We start from the raw sequence: 17,373 nt of genomic DNA on the forward strand, positions 1-17,373 counted from the left end.
TTAGTTCGATTTCCAGTACTGCCAAAAAAAAAAAAAGTTAACTGCTCACTTGTAGTCAATAGTAACTAATGCAAATGAACATAAAACCTGCATTGTGTTGAAATGTAAGCACAATCACAATAATCTCTTTAAATTATCTGGCTCTGTGTAACTATATCTCAAGTATCACTATCAAAATATGTCTAAGACTACAGAACTATAGTCAATAATATCTGTTAAAAGGAGTTGAATTTTTCCATTTGCATTGAAAACTACTCTATATACTCTATAGTACAGTTTGCATTTTTATCTGTAAAAGCAAAGCCATTATTTATTGATAAATGGCATAGAATGTCATTTTTTACTTAGTAGCATTAGACATTTCAAAGATTTTGTCTGAAGGGCAAAAGGATTACACTGCATTTGAATAGACCATGTGACAACACACCCTTACACTTCATGTAAGATATGAAAGGATGATCCCCATTCAGAAGATACACAGGGGAAATTATAACTACACCAGGAAAGAAGAAAAGTAAGGAGGGACATGGTAAGGGTGTCAGGGAGTATTTGTAGTGGTTTGATGCATGTAAATATTACATCTTATAAATAATTCTTTTCAAATACATCTCTGAATTTCAGGGGCTCTGTTGAAGAAACAGATCATATATGCTTTACATGACTGTATGCCGTTTTCTTCATGATAAGAACAACATTAATTCAGACAGGAAAAAAGGTTTCCAAAATATCCACCTTCTTCCATTTCTTATGAAGAACTATGTCATTTGATGCTGGCAGATGAAGACTGGGAGAAAAATGTTCAAGTTATTTTTTACTGTCAGAATCCAACAAACACGTTTTCATCTAAATTATTTTGTCAACAGCCTTGTAGTACCCTTGCTAACCTTATTTGGCACTAGTGCATAATTAAGATACACAGGGGTGTGACTCCAATTGAAGGTGTTGGCATTGTAGCACTCTGTGAAAATATTAACTATGAGGTTAACTCCAATTTTCTCTTCTTTAATTAAATGCACATGGTACTAATGAGGTAACCTACTGTTCCTTGATAGCACTAATTAGCTAAGAGGAGAGTACACTCTCACACTGCAATTTAAACCTAAAAATAAGGTTGAAATATGCTAATTGCAGGCAATTTAAAACAGTACAAGTTGAAGAACTAGTCATAATAAGAGAAACTGACTGCTTTACAGCTAGGCAGCTGTAACTTTGGTTAAAATCAAAACAAGCCACACAATTTTTGGACTGATATTTAACAAGGTCATAAGCATTCTTAAAAATGAAATGTCACTCCTTACTGTAACAATAAAACAGATCAACAACAAAAACAACAAAATTCTCAGACAGAGACTCATCAACACAAAACCAAAAGAAAATGAGGGTCACCAGAACTTCAAAACCTCTATGACACTCTTTATATTTAACACTGAAAATTAACTTCTATACAGTAGCAGCATCACCTTAAACCCTTTTGAGAGCATCTAAATTAAATACAAGAAACTCTGAACCAGTTGGAACAGAGGTTGGGTAGAACCCTTGAAGACATTGGTGTAGGAAAAGATTTTATGAACAAAACCTCAGTTGCCCGTGAACTAGCACAAACAATCAACAAATGGGATCTCTTCTTATTAAAAGGCTTCTGCACAGCAAGAGAAACCACCAGCAGTGTGAAGAGACAACCCACAATGTGCGAAAAAATCTTCACCTGCTCTCCCTCAGACAAAGATCTACTATCTCGAATCTATAAAGAACTTAACAAGATCAGACCTCCCAAATTTAAAGACCCAATCCGAAAATGGGCATCTGAAATGAACAGACATTTCTCAGACAAAGAAGTAGAAATAGCAAATAAATACATGAAAAAATGTTCAACATCACTGGTCATTCAAGAGATGCAAATGAAAACAATGCTGAGATTCCACTTCACTCCAGAAAGAATGGCTGCTATCATGAAATCAACCAATAAGAAATGCTGGCGGGGCTGTGGGGAAAGAGGAACCCTGCTCCACTGCTGGTGGGAGTGTAGACTGCAGCCACTGTGGAAATCAGTATGGAGATACCTCAAAGAACTAGGACTGGAAGTCCCATTTGACCCCACTATTCCACTGCTGGGGATCTTCCCCAAAGAATTAAAAGAATCATACCACAGTGATATATGTGGCCCATGTTCATAGAAGCACAGTTTGTAATAGCTAAAACTTGGAAACAGCCCAAATGCCCATCAACTGGAGACTGGATAAAGAAACTGTGGGGTTTTTTTTATAAAATGGAGTACTACTCAGTCTTAAAAAATGAGAAATTAGAGACATTTATAGCTAAGTGGATGCACATTGAGGCGATACTCTTAAGTGAAATAAATAGGACACACATGTATAAATACCGAATAGTTTCTCTGGTGTGAGAAACTGAAAGGGTAAATAAGGACTAATTGTATAATAGGTAATGTGAAATAGGAAGAAAAAGGGCAAAGGGGAAGGAAGTGGGAGGGCTAGGGGAAAGGATAGAAGGGAATGAGATTAATATGAGAAAATGGAAAAATAGGAACAAAATCTTTGTAAATAGGGAGGACTCGAGGGCTTGAAGGGAGGGCAAGGGTAAAAAATAAGAACCAAGGGAGACTATGTAAAGTCACAAATTTCCAATGATGAATGTCATTATATTGTATACCTAAAATATACCAATGATTAGAATGAATAATCGATAATGCAAAATAGGAAGGAAAGGTCCAAAGGGGTAGGGGTAGTGGGAGGGGCAGGGGAAAGGAAAGAAGGGAAAGGAAAAATGATGAGAAATGGAAAAAATGGAAATAAAGTCTTTGTAAATAGGGAAGGGTGGAGGGCGTGAAGGGAGGGTTAGGAACGGGGAAAAAACAAGAACCAAGATGCATCATGTAAAGGTACAATTCCCAATGAGAAATGTAATTGTGTTGTATACCTACAATGTACCAATAAAAGAATTTAATTAAAAAAATATATAACATGTGGCCTAGAAACTTTAAAAAAAGTATTGAGATGATAATTTGCCATCCCAGTCAGGTTAGAAAGGATGAAATACGGAGGAGTAAGCCTCAGCCCTGGAGGAGAACCTGAACAGGAAATTTCAATAAAGTGTACAATGATAAAAATATACAGACAATATGATAAAGTAATAGGGTACAGCTACAATTTCAGTGGTACAGGAATCATAAGCATTTTCCTATAAGAAAGGAGTCTACATTTCTTCTATAGTCATGGAGCTTTGGGACGGAAGACACTTCACTGTGAAGAGACTTCACTGTGAAAGAGACTGTTTCCTACTCATAGCGAAAATGCCTCAAAAACATAACTTCAGTTAATCTAAGTGTAATTCAAACATATGATCCTTGTTTCCTCAAACATTTCCCATATATAAATCTAAATGATAAACAAGGAGATAACCTTCACATAAAACAAGATTCTTAAGGCCATTATGAAATATCAAAAAATCATATATTATGTTTTGATTGGGACAAAGTATATTTTTTTTTCTTTTTTTGTTTTTGATTCTCTAAAACACTTGATGTGTCTTATTTGTTAACCAGAAACTGTGGTTTTATCAAAACATTTATACCAAGTCATTCTTGTTGCTATGGGGGGCATATTAAAATACTGTCATTAATCCACCCTTGAGGACAAGAGACATAGTTACCCATGCTGTGTGCTCATAGTGACATTTACCTGTCCTTGTCACTTTGAATATAGAATTATGAGACAACACTTAAACAATCAGAAGAGCCTAGGAACCAATAAACAGTTAAAATTTGTGAAAAGGAAAGGTCCACTTAATCTTAAGTTTAATGCAAAAAAAATACTTTAAAAAAAGTAGCCCATTTTAAAGGCAAAGGCTTTTAAGTAACTCACAATGAATAATTCCTAGAGTCAAAAGAATGTGAAAATAAACTGCATGACCATTAGCCTGTCATCATATCTTGCCAACAGATTTGGTGAAAGAAACTGTGCTTTGAAAAAACCCACCCAGTTTCTTCTCATAACTGCCTTAAAGCTTTCTAGAAGAGGCAGAGACAAGATGTTGGCAAGAGACACTAATAAACCTCTGACCAACCAAGCTTTAACAGACCCATAAATTTGCAGGTTTTTAAAGGCGAATGAATGAAATCAGACAGTCACTTAGAAATGAGTCTCCTGGAGGCAACCTGACATATTTCAGCAAAGCACAGGGAAATGCCATGTGAGTAGATGTTTTAAGTGTTTGCATCTGTTTCAAATAAGAACCAAAGAGCCTTTTAACAGTAAGAAGGCCAGGGTAATGCATTGCAATGGGCTTTCAGTGTTAACTTAGGAAAGAATCTACTCTCCAGTTAAAAATGAATCATTATAGTTTTCTGTTAAAACAGTACAGAAGTTATTTACTATTGAAAATGAGAATGCTGGCTCTGCAGACAGTCTGCCAGGGGTTCAGATCTCAACTCAACACTTACTAGTCAATGCCAAGATACTTAGCTTCTCCTGAACTCTCTTGGTGGTGGTGGGGAGGTAATATGCAACACAGACAGAGGGTTATTACACACACAGGATTGGAAATTACTTAGAATAGTGCTGAAACGCACAAACTTAATGCTTATTAACTATGCCTTTAATACTTATTACCTATCGTTACTGCTTCAGACAGCATTCAGTTTGTTTTTTCAAATAGAAACTATTAAAGTCTTACTATATATAAAACACTATTACTTACTGGAGTAGATGCAAAAATACCCAAGACATTGTTATCAGTTTTCCAACGACTTTAAGTCTACCAGAACACTTCATGATACAAATTAAAGTCTTGTCCACACAAATACAGTGATATTTTTTCTCTTTAGAATCCTAGTGCAGCAAAGCAAGAAGCTAGTACAGGTAGCTATTGCATGACAAAACAACTTGTAAGAAAGAGAACACAAGTAAGCTGGGCTTGGTGACCCACATCTATGATGTCAGCACTCTGGAGGCTGAGGCAAGAGGATAACCATGTTTGAGCTCAGTCTGGGCAACTCAGCAATTGAGGGAGACCTTGTCTCAAAATAAGTTAAGGTGGTTTTTTTTTCATAGAAGATAGACATCTTTCCTACCAAATGAAAATGTTTTAAATTATGATTTGTTTCTTGGGGCAGGCTGAAAAGGATGTTCAAATTTGCTTTAACAAGCCTAAAACTTTTGTGTCATAACATTTGAAGTAAAATTATACTTCAGTGGCATAATGGTCTCCGTATTAAAGGTACAAAAATAAATAAAAAGTCAAGAATTATAAGCATGTTTTGCATGGTATAAAACAAATCAAATTTTAAAACAATAACAATAATAGTCAGCTGGTCCTTCCCCCATTCCAGTAATTTTGTTTGTTGTTTTGGCTGTGTATTTTCAGGCTGTTCAATATATCTGATGACAACTGTCCAGGGGCACGGTGGCCATTGGGCTGCACCAGGATGGCTTGTTGACTTGGCAAAATCACACCACTTCATGCTTCCCCAACCCAAGTTTGAAAACTAGTTTAAAACTACCTAGGCCCAAAAGTGGAGGTAAAGAGAGAGAACTGCTATCTTGGAAACATGTGTGTTGAGTATTTTACAAACCAAATGAATCAGAGTACTGCAGTGGCTGTCTTGTCTGGAGTGAGTAAGCCAACAAGAAGCAGAGACCATGGCCCCAGAGAACCAAATCAACACAGGCAGACACCAAAAGAATTGTCATTCTTCATTTTGAAGAAGTAGTCTTGGCTCACTATGGGACAGACTTCACAACCCTAAAAATATTGAACACAGTGCAGCTAGTAAAGAATCATTTTTCAGGCAAGGTGAAATTATTTGTAACAAAGCATGCTCTTATTTATTTTAAGTCTGCTATGCATCATATACGGTACAGTTCAGGTTCTGAATTTTAGCATGTAGAAGAATTGCTGGAGGTACTTGTTATGACTGCAAATCCAAAGCCATATTCCTAGAGATTCAGATTCACATGATTTGTGATACAATGTGAGATAGGCATTTAACAAGCATCTTGATTTTGAATCAGAGCATCCATGATATACTCTGAGAAACACTGCCCTCCTTTTAGGATATTTTGCTTGCCAGGTAATTTTTAATTCTTTTAGTCTATTATTCAGTCAGTCAACACCTTCTCAGTAGCTACCACATTCTATAAACTCTACTAGCCATGTGAATATAAAAGGGAATTAAAATTGCCTCTGCCTCCTGAAGACAATGGGAAAAACAGCCTTGTAAACTAGGATTCAATACATTGTGTACCATTTACTGGGACTCCAGTTTTGTTTTTTGTTTCCTCAAACTCTTTGATGATTTGGTAAAACCTAAGATAGCTTTGTCAGAAAAAATGTAGTTGTATAAAATAAAATAGATAAAATAAAATAATTAGAAAAGGAGTCAATTAGGTTGAGATTCACTTTTCAAAATATTAAACAGCCACATTTGTGAAGAAGTAATAACTGTGCTTCTTTATTAACACACAAAATAAAAATATATAGTGGCAGGTTAAACAAACAGAGTTTGAAGTACTAATGAGCATAAATAATATTTCTAGGTATTTTTGCCAACTAGAATAAGATATTAAGGTACTTTGATTTCTATTGGTGAGAAAGACAGATTTGGCTTGTAATACTGTGATTTGTTGCCTATATTCAAAATACAAGAAAATATTGAGTTTTTATAATATGTGAACATGAGAATATTTTCCCTATTCAAGTTTGCAGAACTTCTGAATTCCATCCATGGAGCACAAGTTAGAACTTCCTGAATTAGAGAAAAATACATTGCTGAAGAAATTATAAGAAGAATTTGGACATATGGTAAGAAGGCAATATTTGCTGATCTCAAAGGAAAAACAGGAATGTATTACTTGTGAAAAATGAAATGGGAAGGAAGAAAGCAAAGGAAGAAAGGGTTTAGGACTGTGCCAAGGAGAATGATGGTTCTGGTATGGCAGGGGTAAAGCAGGAAAGGGACAGAGCTGCCTACAGATGGGTCTGGAGAGACTGGGACTGTGAAGACTTCTGCACATCAAACAAAGAGAGTGCCTATTATGTCCCAGTGTAAAGTGGATTTAGTTTTTATTCTTAAAGAAGACAAGTGGAAAGCTTAAGGGTGTGAGTTTAGACCGAAAGTGGCCAGCAGACTAAGATGCCTAAACATTCACCAGAAAATTACTATGTCATGGACCAAAGTAGTGGTGGTGGAACAAGAGAGGCATGTGCACTTTGAGAAGAGGTTAATATTAGAGGATTTGAAGAATACCTGAGTGAGTGAGCAAGGACAGAATGACGGTAAGAGAAGACAGTGACGTCCCTAGAAAGATAACAAGACACCAACAAAAATTTCAAGAAATGGAAGAAAAATCACTTCATTTGAAAATATTAAATTAGAGGTCACTGCCGGACATCTAGGTAGATGTTTCTAACAGATCTTTAAGTATACCAGTATTAAGTTCATAAGATAAGGCAAATAGGTAGAAACACGAGAATCACCACCTTATGTAATGAATGGTAAGGCTGCCAGTGGGAGTGACAAGTTGTGGTAGTGAGACAATCTAAAGGGACAGTTCTAAGCTTGCATCCCCTGGGCAGCTGTGCAGATCTGCAAGTGCTGGGCCTCACCTACGTGAACTTGAAACCAGGCTTTTTAACAAAAGCACCAAATAATTATACTGTGCAGCCAGAGGTTAGCACCACAAAAGTTGGACAGAAAATGTTATGGACTTAAGATAAGAGAAGGGAAGGAAAGACAGAGAGAAGAATGGTCAAAGGAGTGTGATCTAAAGTCTCAAGTGTTCTGACAGGTCCAGAAGGATGAACCATGAATACCGCTCGGACAGGTTGTTACTGACAATAAATGGAACTGTTCCAGAATAGGAGAAAGGACAGAAACTGAACCATAATATATTGAAGAAAGAATAAAAATCAAAGCATAAACAATGTTTCCAAAAGATTAATAATGAAAGAAAGGAAATTAGAAAGGTATGTGCACATAAATGATCTTGCTTTACTGGTATTGATTTTAAAGATGAGAAGACTCACCAAAAAATTGAAAACTTTGAAGACATAGAAAAACATATATGCAGCTGATAGAACAAAGTCCTGGAAGATGAAGGTTAAAAAAAAAAAGCTCTTTTTTTGTTTTGTACTTAGGATTGAACCCAGGGCCTCTGCACTGAGCTACATCCCCAATCCTTTTTGTATTTGTGAGATAGGCTCTTGTTAAGCTGCCAGGCCAGCCTCAATTTGTGGCCTTCCTCCTTCAGACTCCTGAATAGCTGGGATCACAAACATGTACTACCTTGCTTAGTAAAAAAAAAAAAAAAAAAAAAAAAAAAATCCTTGTTGTGATACAAAAATGACATCATCAGAGGTGTCTATAGAAGTTCATTTTGGTAGAGATGAGAGAAGCACAGAGAGTTGTTGCCAGGTGGCCTCTAAATTTTGTCTCTCCAGTAGGAGGCAAAGTTACTGAGAGTAAAGGGAAGAGCTATGAAGCTTGGGTTCAGCAGTACAGTAAAAGCTAAAACTGGTGCTAGGAAAAGTATAGCAGAGATAAGAGACCAGTGAAACAATTGTTACATAGGCTACACTGAATTCAGAGACTCAGTTCTTCTGATATTGTGATTTTTTGAGGGAACATTTAGCAGCTTTCATGGAAGTAGGAGTAAGGGAAGCAACAATTTGGAAAAATGGAAGAACAAGTGCTAAAGCATTCTCAAAGAGGACGATACAAAATAGTGTGCATGTGTCTCACATCATCACCAGCCACGGGATTCAGCTGGACCAGGGAAAAGTGGAGGTGTTAGAGGGGGGATTACTTAAGCTCACTGATACAAGGAGATTTCAAAGAATAGGTGTAAGCTTATGGGAACTATTAGAAGGGATTGATGAAAGTCTGTAATGTTTATTCTTGTTTTCTTCATGGATCAGTGTATATTTTTTTAAAAAATCAGTATCTTTTATTTCACATGGTAAGCTACGAACCAAACAGATACCATTCCATAAGAAAATCCAAATTTGCAAAATTAAATTAGAGATCACAATTTCCTTAAAAGAGGAATTACTGAAATAAAATGTAGCTAATACTACATTTATTTAAACAGAAAGCAAACTTATTTAAAATACATTCATATTGTGGAGTATCACTGTAAATGTCAGGAGTCTCCACATGCAAATTTGTCATTTGGTGCTTATCCCTTGTATTGCTCTTTTGTCTTCAATTTTCTTGGCATTGAAAGGGTTAAATTCTTTAAGAAGACAACGGTGAAAATCAGGCTAAATCTAATAGCAAACCAACGCAATATTATACAGGAAACATTACAGAGGAAATTTGTTTATTTTTGTGTGCTGATAATTTACTCCTTTATTTATTTTTGATGACAGCATCAGTATTCTCCCTTGTGAGCTACTCCTATTCTGCATTTCCTCACATACCAACTGGTGGGACTCGCCCTCATCCAGTCCTCTGTCTGGAATTCAAGGAGTCCTTCCTTAGGTCCTTCTCTGCTTGCTGTTTTTTCAGGACTAGATTTTAACTAGTTTTGTGTTTTATAAGCAAGCCTATATCCATTGAGTCCTGTCCACTTTTTGTTTAAGTCTTATGTTCACATCTCTGACTTGAAAACAGAATACAAACTAAGACTAATATATTTCAATCAGTAGTCACACAGTCAAAATTAAGATTAAATATTCATAGTTGTAAAATAAGTTTTGAAGCAAATTTGAGGTTGCCATCTATTTTTATAGTATAGACCGGTGATAAAACTGAGGCTAAAACATTGTCTTCATTTGTCATTGCTTGGTGATTTAAATTATGTAATCACAAATTGTTACAAACACTCCTCACTAAGATTTAAACATAAATAATCGGACTTGTTTTTGGAGACAGGATCTTACTACATATTCCAGGCTCGCCTTAAACGCACATAGTCCAGGCTGTCCTTGAATTCATGGCAATCTTGCCTCAGCCTTCCAAGTGCTGGGATTACAGGCTTGCACCAGCAGACCTGGCTTACAAAGCTTATCTTTATATGAAAAACAGGCTAAATAAAGCAGTCTAACTACAAAATATCAACACTGGCATAGTTTATTAATTGACTGATTATTGGTGAAGATTAGTACTTTTAAATCTTATAATTTATGAATATATACTCATTCATTATTCTTTGTTCAAGAGAATCCAGATTTTTTTTAAAGGAAATTTTAAAAATATTTAACCAAAGTAAAGCTAGGTAAACGTTAACAAAACCAAATTTAGTGACACTCATTGTCCCAATGCAGACACCAGAAGTATTTGATGGATTTGAGATAGTAAAGTATTTCATATTAATCAAATAAACCCACTGACATTCCTAAAATAAATTAATTTTAAAATAAGTTATTTTTAAAATTTAAAAATTGTTAAGGAGTTAGAAAAAATTATGGAGCATAACAATGTCAAAATCAGATCTTTCACCCTGTTTTTAGTCAATCCCTTCTTATTCAGTTCAGAAAGCTGCCATCATAACTGGCACTAATTGGCACCCTTGTTAGAAATCTCAGCAGAAGAGTCAAGAATAGAAAAGATACGGACACCTCTCACCCAGAGAGTAAGGCTGTCTCCACAGGTAAGGCTGAGATCAAGGAGGAGGCAGATGACCTAGCTGCTGTCTGGGAGGAGGACGAGACCTACACCTGTTCACTGGATACACAGACAACTTGACTCTCCTGGGATGTTAATCAAGTATCTTTCATGTGCCTAAAGTCGCTGAAAAACAAAAGATGACCACAGTGCTGCAAGTGATAGCTGTTATATTTTGAGAGGAAGTAAATCCCACACTCAGTAGAAACTTCTGGCATCAGATAGTCTTGCAGAGTACTGGCAGCCTATTGTATTTTTCTCACTTGTCATATGTTTATTGGCTTTGTTCAAGAGAGTACTTTAAACTCTTTGAATATCAAATTGGAAGCTGAATTTCTCATGAACATCTGGAGAATAGCAGAAAAAACCTGTGAATATAAAGTATTTAATAGAAAAAAATAGATCTATTGTATTTATACATTGCCATCTGACTTCTGTGGATCCTGTGAAACACCACTCACTAGGTCCAGGACCAAGATCTAAAGTCCAGTAGGAGTCACTAATCCTAAGAGTGTATGACAAATTGGGAAGACCAACCATTAGAGACAGATAGCATACTGAGTGCTGTGACAGATGTATGACAGGGTGCTAGAGGAGCCTAGAGGTGAGGTACTCATATGGCAGAGAAGAAATAAAAAAGGCTTTGAGACTAGGTGACAATAAGGGGAAAGGCAGCAGTTTACAAATGGGATGGAGTGGGTAGAGGTGCGGAACATTTGAGACCAGAGGAGAGGACCGCATGAAAACTTGAAAGTATATGTGACCTGATATAGATTTAGCTAGTCGAGCAAAATCATAGAAAAAGCAATTCTGACGAGGAAAGGGTGGGAGGGATGGGGACAAAAAAAGAAACAAAGTTAGGGTACTTAAGAACTCCATGTAAAGCAGTGTGACCTTTATGGACTTCAAATTCCTCATTAATAAATGCACACACCAACTTTTTCTCTTTAAGGATAAATGAAAGAGCAAATACATAAAAACATTTGAGGTATTTGGAGTTATTTTAGTACAACTATGAAGAAGTACCCGCAACCAATACAGAATGAACCAAGTTATTCTTATAAATCCTTATGGCGGAAGAAACAACTTTTGTTTATATGGACTCCTCCCTCTTTTACTTAGTCATTTCCTATGGCTGTGTATGTATTTTATACCTTAATATTCTTTCCCAAACTTAAGTACACTAGTTCATTATGCTATAAAGTCAGTTCAGTATCAAAATTCCCCTTTGAAAATTCTGCTTTTGGGAACAGAGTACTAAAATTTAACTTATCTGAGTTGTACTGCCATTAGAGACACAAACATAAGCTTAAATTTTGTATTATTAAGCAAAATGTAAGAAAATAACAGCATGGAAGTACACATGTATTCATTTTCAGGAAACCTTTCTGATTAAATTAAATAAGAAAATTTGGAAAAAAAGAAGATCTCAATTTTATAAATTAGTATTAAAGGAAGGTGAAATGAAAACTTACAATTTGGGTGTTAAAAAAGGAACACTTTGAAATAGATTTAACCGAATATTGCCCCCTTTTTGTTATTTAGGGCCTCCAGAATATAATTTCACAGATGATATATTTTTCTTAATATGATTTTCAGACTATATCTAATGGAAAATGCCTGGTTAGGATTAAGAGACATAGTACAGATGTTAAGCCACATTTGCATACAATTATTTCTAAAACAAATGCCAAGGTACAGAATCTATTGAAATGGCTTTCAGGATGGCTGGCATAAGCTATTACCCTAGCTTCCAGTCTGTGAGAAAGTCTATATTCTGAATATTTCAAATCAAGATATTGAATGAAAAATCAACTTTAGATTTTTCACCTTTGCTCATTATTCAATAAGGCTTGGGCCCGTGTATCTAAAGTTGGTATTTAATATTTTTTAAAGAAAAAGGCTTTCTTGCTTAATGAAAATAAGTAATTTTACATACTGATATCAGAGCTGAAAAATAAAATTATAATAAAATGATACAAGTGAAGATAATTTAATATTCAGAATAAAAGAGCACAGTGCCAGTATTAGATATAGAGTAGCATTCAACTTGTTTTGGAGGTTTTTCCTTTAAAAAGAAATAAAAAATATTTACACAATTATAGATTTTCTTAGGAATTTCACATTTGCTGATAGTCTTAGAGACACACAAAGCATCAAACTAGAAGAAAGCCTCATTAAAAGTACCTCTGAAGTACATTTGTCACCAAGCTAATCAGAAATATCAGAAGCAGTGAGTGGTAGGAATGCAGTGAAGCATTCAGTGCTTGTACTCTCAGAGAGGTACTAACCCTCAATGTCCTTGGAGACTGTAGACCAGCCAAGGCCTTTCCAGTAATTACCTTTCAGTGATTTTTTTTCCTTGGGGATATATTTTCTTATTAGGACATGATTCAATGAGTGAAGCATGAACATCCACTGCTATGTATATTATATATCAAAATAAATCTCCCTATCATACTCTTACTTTTCTTAAACTCAGAAAGTATCAGCATCTCTTTTACTGTTATGCTTTACTTCTTAGGGGGGAACAATTCAGATCACGGTCACCCCTAGGAATGCACAAGGGGACCGGAGGATGTGGCAGTTCCTTCTATGATCCCTGCAGGGGAAGCAGCAGCAGCCCTTGGATCAGCTACTTTTATCTGTTGTTGTCTCAGTGGCAGCTCCTTTTCTTGCCAATAATGGTAAATGACAGACTTTAATGAGAAATAGAGACTGGAAGTTGTGCATGCAAAAGCTTATCTTGTTGGCACTTCTGACTACAGTTTGGATCCGATCAATCTCTTCCCCCTCTTGATTCTGTTCAGAGGTAGAGAGGCAACCTGAAGGGAGTGGACCAACCACTAATTTTAAAAATAACACTCTTTTCAATGGAAATCTCTTGGCTTTTGACATGAAAAGTGCCATGATGCCAAGAAAAACTTCAGTAGACTACTGTCACTGCTATTCAAGATGAGTGAACACTCTGATTATTAGCTTCCAGCTTCATTACCAAGGCCCTCTGCATCTCAACATTGTTTGCCAACAGGTAGTAATGATGGGACACAGGAAACAAAGGGAATGAAGGAAATAGACATTGTTCTACTGGGGTTTTTGTCACCGTAGTAGTGATGGACACTCTTCCAAGGGCTGTCCATACATCTCCTTTGTCTTCTCTCCGGGGCCATGGTTCTACCTTAACCACAAACAACACACCTGGATTCCATACACTGAGGACACTGGAGGAAAAGTGGTCTCTTTTTTTCTTTTTTTTGGCAGTACCAGGGAAAAGCAGTCTTTACATTTAATACTTTGTCATTCTCCTTATTTTGATCTCATTTGCCAAAATATAAAATGGAAATACTGAGATGTTGTGACATGCAGTGAAGAGACTGTATATCATTGGTGATAAAAGGGAAGGCATATGTTCTGGAATTAGACTGACTTGAATCCACAACCTGACTGGAACACCCAGGAATATGACCTTAGGTAATGAAATTTAACCTCACTAAACCTCAGTTTTTTATCCTGTGAAATGAGGAAGCACAAATACATTGCTAAGTATGCACAGTAAGCACTGGATATGTGTAGCCAAGTAAACTAACAATGAATTATTAGCATTTTTGTTTCATTAGAGAAAAAAGAGATTAAGGGGCCTCAGAAATGTGACTTCTGTGACAGCACTGGTTATTCCCCTTTTCACCAGCCTTACTCATCTACTTAGATAGACTGATCCACATTATGGGCCACTAAAGAAACCAGAAGATCAGCCTGGGACTGAGAGAAAGCCATGTTTTAGCAGGGATAGCAGAACCATAATATTGAGTAGAATTTATTATTTTATATTGGAAAATACAAGATTATCACACAGATCCATGGATGTAAGAGGATAATAAAAGGATGCTCTATATCGCAAAACATGGTTTTAAAAATCAAAATTAGTATTTAAGCATCTTATGTGTTAAGACAAAAAGTAATTAGATTCCATGAAGCAAATTATTATTAAAATAAATGTAGTGATTTCTCCAACGAATATTTTCTTGAGAGTTTAGATACATAAAGATGAAAAGCTAAGATGAATTCTGAATTAGAAAGATGGAAGGCAATCAAAAGCTATCACAGTAATCATTACATGGCACAATAAAAGAAAGAAAACAGTAGTCCAATGTCAAAATTAACTCAAACTTTCACAAATCCATTGTGGCTAAATACGTACTAAAAATAATAAAGAATTGTTATTTTTGTATGTGAAAGAATTTACTGGGGAAAGATGTCAAATTTTAGAATTGTGTTACAATCTATTAGAAATTATTCATTTCTAAGCCAGGACTAAGTTTCATTACCCAATAGCTGCTCTCAAGAAGGAAGCTAATTTACATTTAAAATAGGACTACAGTCTACTCTTTAAAACCACAATGGTAAACACACCAATTTGACAATTACATTAATATGAGTATTTGCATAATCTGTCTTCTACACCTGTTCATAATTTGAAGCAGCTGCAGGACAAATCACATTTCACTAATCTGAATGGGTTTGGGATGTTCCAAACAGTAACACACACACACGCACTCATGCACACATGCACGCGCGCGCGCACACACACACACACACACACTACACCTAATATTTTGAAGATATTTTATTTTAAAAATGTTTCCTGACTTCAAAAAAATCAATAAAGCCTTTGTAGAAGCCATATCTAATGTTTACTTGGCTAATATTAATTATAACTAAGCATAATATAAAATAATGCTATCACATTTTTAGGTTCCTCTGTTACTGATTTATAATAGTACAAATTTTTGAACTCTGTACATTTTTCTTCAAGTGACATGAATTATATTTATATGAAACATTTAAAAGAGCAATATAAATATACCTGGAAAAATTCCATTATGGAATGTCATCAGAGAATATAATAAAAGGGTTACTGGAGAATACAGGAAAACTTTGGAGATCATCAGTGTTTGTAGTATGAATGATTATGATATCCTTTGTATATATTTTATTTTCAAAACTGGATTCCATTTATGTTTTCACAAACATGTTTCAAAATTTAATAAGAAGTTTAGCTTAATCTCTTAAATGATTCAGCTTGTTTTGTGTGCATTCAAACATACTCATAATCTCAAGAAAAGAAGTCAGTTGATTATTGTTATATATTTTACACTTCATCTATTTAAATCATCCAGCTAGATTCTAGCTCATGGACTATAAGATGACCATGTAATCTATCAACAAAACTGTCTCCCTTTAATCTTCTATTATGAATAGGAAATGAAGTTAGAGATTTCTAAAGATGTATTTATTCGCTGAAAAATGAATGAGAACATGCACAGTAATGAACTAGAGCCACAAACAAAGTCAATCTGTTTATTTATGTGCTGTTAGCCTTTGAAGAAGCAATTATCAAATAGCTGAATTTTTAGTTCACGATTTTTTTTTCAGAATGTTATTTTTACAAGAGCTCATATCACTTTAGATAAATAAAATACTAGACAAAATCACTGAAATTTACATTTCTAATACAGTTTCAATATTTTTACATTAAGCCACTTAGACCATATAAGAAAAAGTTGATTCAAGAGAGTTAAGTGACTTGCCCAAGTTTGCACAATTTCTATTTATTTATTGGCAGGACTGTGAGGCCTTCACACTAAGCTACGTCTCCAGCCTTTGAAAAAATTTTTGAAACAGGTTCTTGCTAAGTCACTAAATTGCTCATCCTGGGTTCGAACTTGTGATCTTCCTGGCTTAGCCTCTCAGGGCCCTGGGATTACAGTTGTGCACCACTATGCCTGTTCTCATAGTTTTTAATAATGCTAAAACTCAGGTATTCTGAGTCCCCTCTATATTCTTTACTGTAACTCAACAGATGTTAATTTGAAGAAAGAAATAAAAAGGAACAAGGGTATTTCCTAAATTAATTTTTCAAGAATTTGTTTTTATTTCATAGTATCTAAAATATTTTAATTCAAAGTTTCCAACACAGTAGGAAAACAGTGTTTCGACAATGACCATAAAACATAAGAGAACTATTTTCTATTGAGATAAATATATTGCAGTTTGTTACCAAGAACCAAGACTAGTTACACAAGGAGTATAAAGATAATTTTATTACTATATAATTTAGGCACTAAAGCTAAGTTATAGTGATTATGAGAAAAGCAATTTTCACAGTTCTGACCTCTATATAATTATATTTCTAAATATTCCTTATTTTATTTTTCTTCATTAAGAACATTACCTATATAATTGAGCACATAGAAAAATACTATCAGCAGATAAGATGGCATGTCATGGGGCTTGTGAAACATAATGGAATGAAAACTATATTCATATGTAATGAACATGCACAATGTATAATGTTCTAATAACAAACTTCACTTTTAATCTGAGTGTCAGAATAAATGAGTCGTAAATTTCTGAATTTTAAAATAAGTTTTTCTACTACTAAGAGAAACAAGAAACTAACTCATTATCACAGTTAAAATCTTGGCCATGTAACACTTAAAGGTTAATTTTCTGTAAATATAAGTTCTTGATTAGGCATGTTCCTTTGCTAAAGATAAAACATTCAGATAATAAATTTTTAGAACTAGAGACTGAGTCAAACCTTGATTGACAGAAAAAAGAAAGTGAGGCTTCACAGTGGAAGTTCTTTGTGAAAGTCAATACAGTCACTAAGTGTTGGAGGGAGAGCCGAGCCCAGTGTCTCTACTGTACACCAGTCTGATCTCTCGACTTGACTACACAGCATTAAAGGA

General features: G+C 35.1%; 1 protein-coding gene across 28 annotated transcripts in view; it reads right to left on the reverse strand.

The window, feature by feature from the left end:
* Window positions 1-17,373, reverse strand: part of Foxp2 (forkhead box P2) — a 588,702-nt gene that overhangs the window by 123,890 nt on the left and 447,439 nt on the right. The window lies entirely within an intron of this gene.

Source organism: Heterocephalus glaber, unplaced genomic scaffold (genome assembly GCF_053883595.1).
Source record: "Heterocephalus glaber isolate CG9 unplaced genomic scaffold, H.glaber_assembly_v1.0 deba00000546, whole genome shotgun sequence".
NCBI lineage: Eukaryota > Metazoa > Chordata > Mammalia > Rodentia > Bathyergidae > Heterocephalus > Heterocephalus glaber.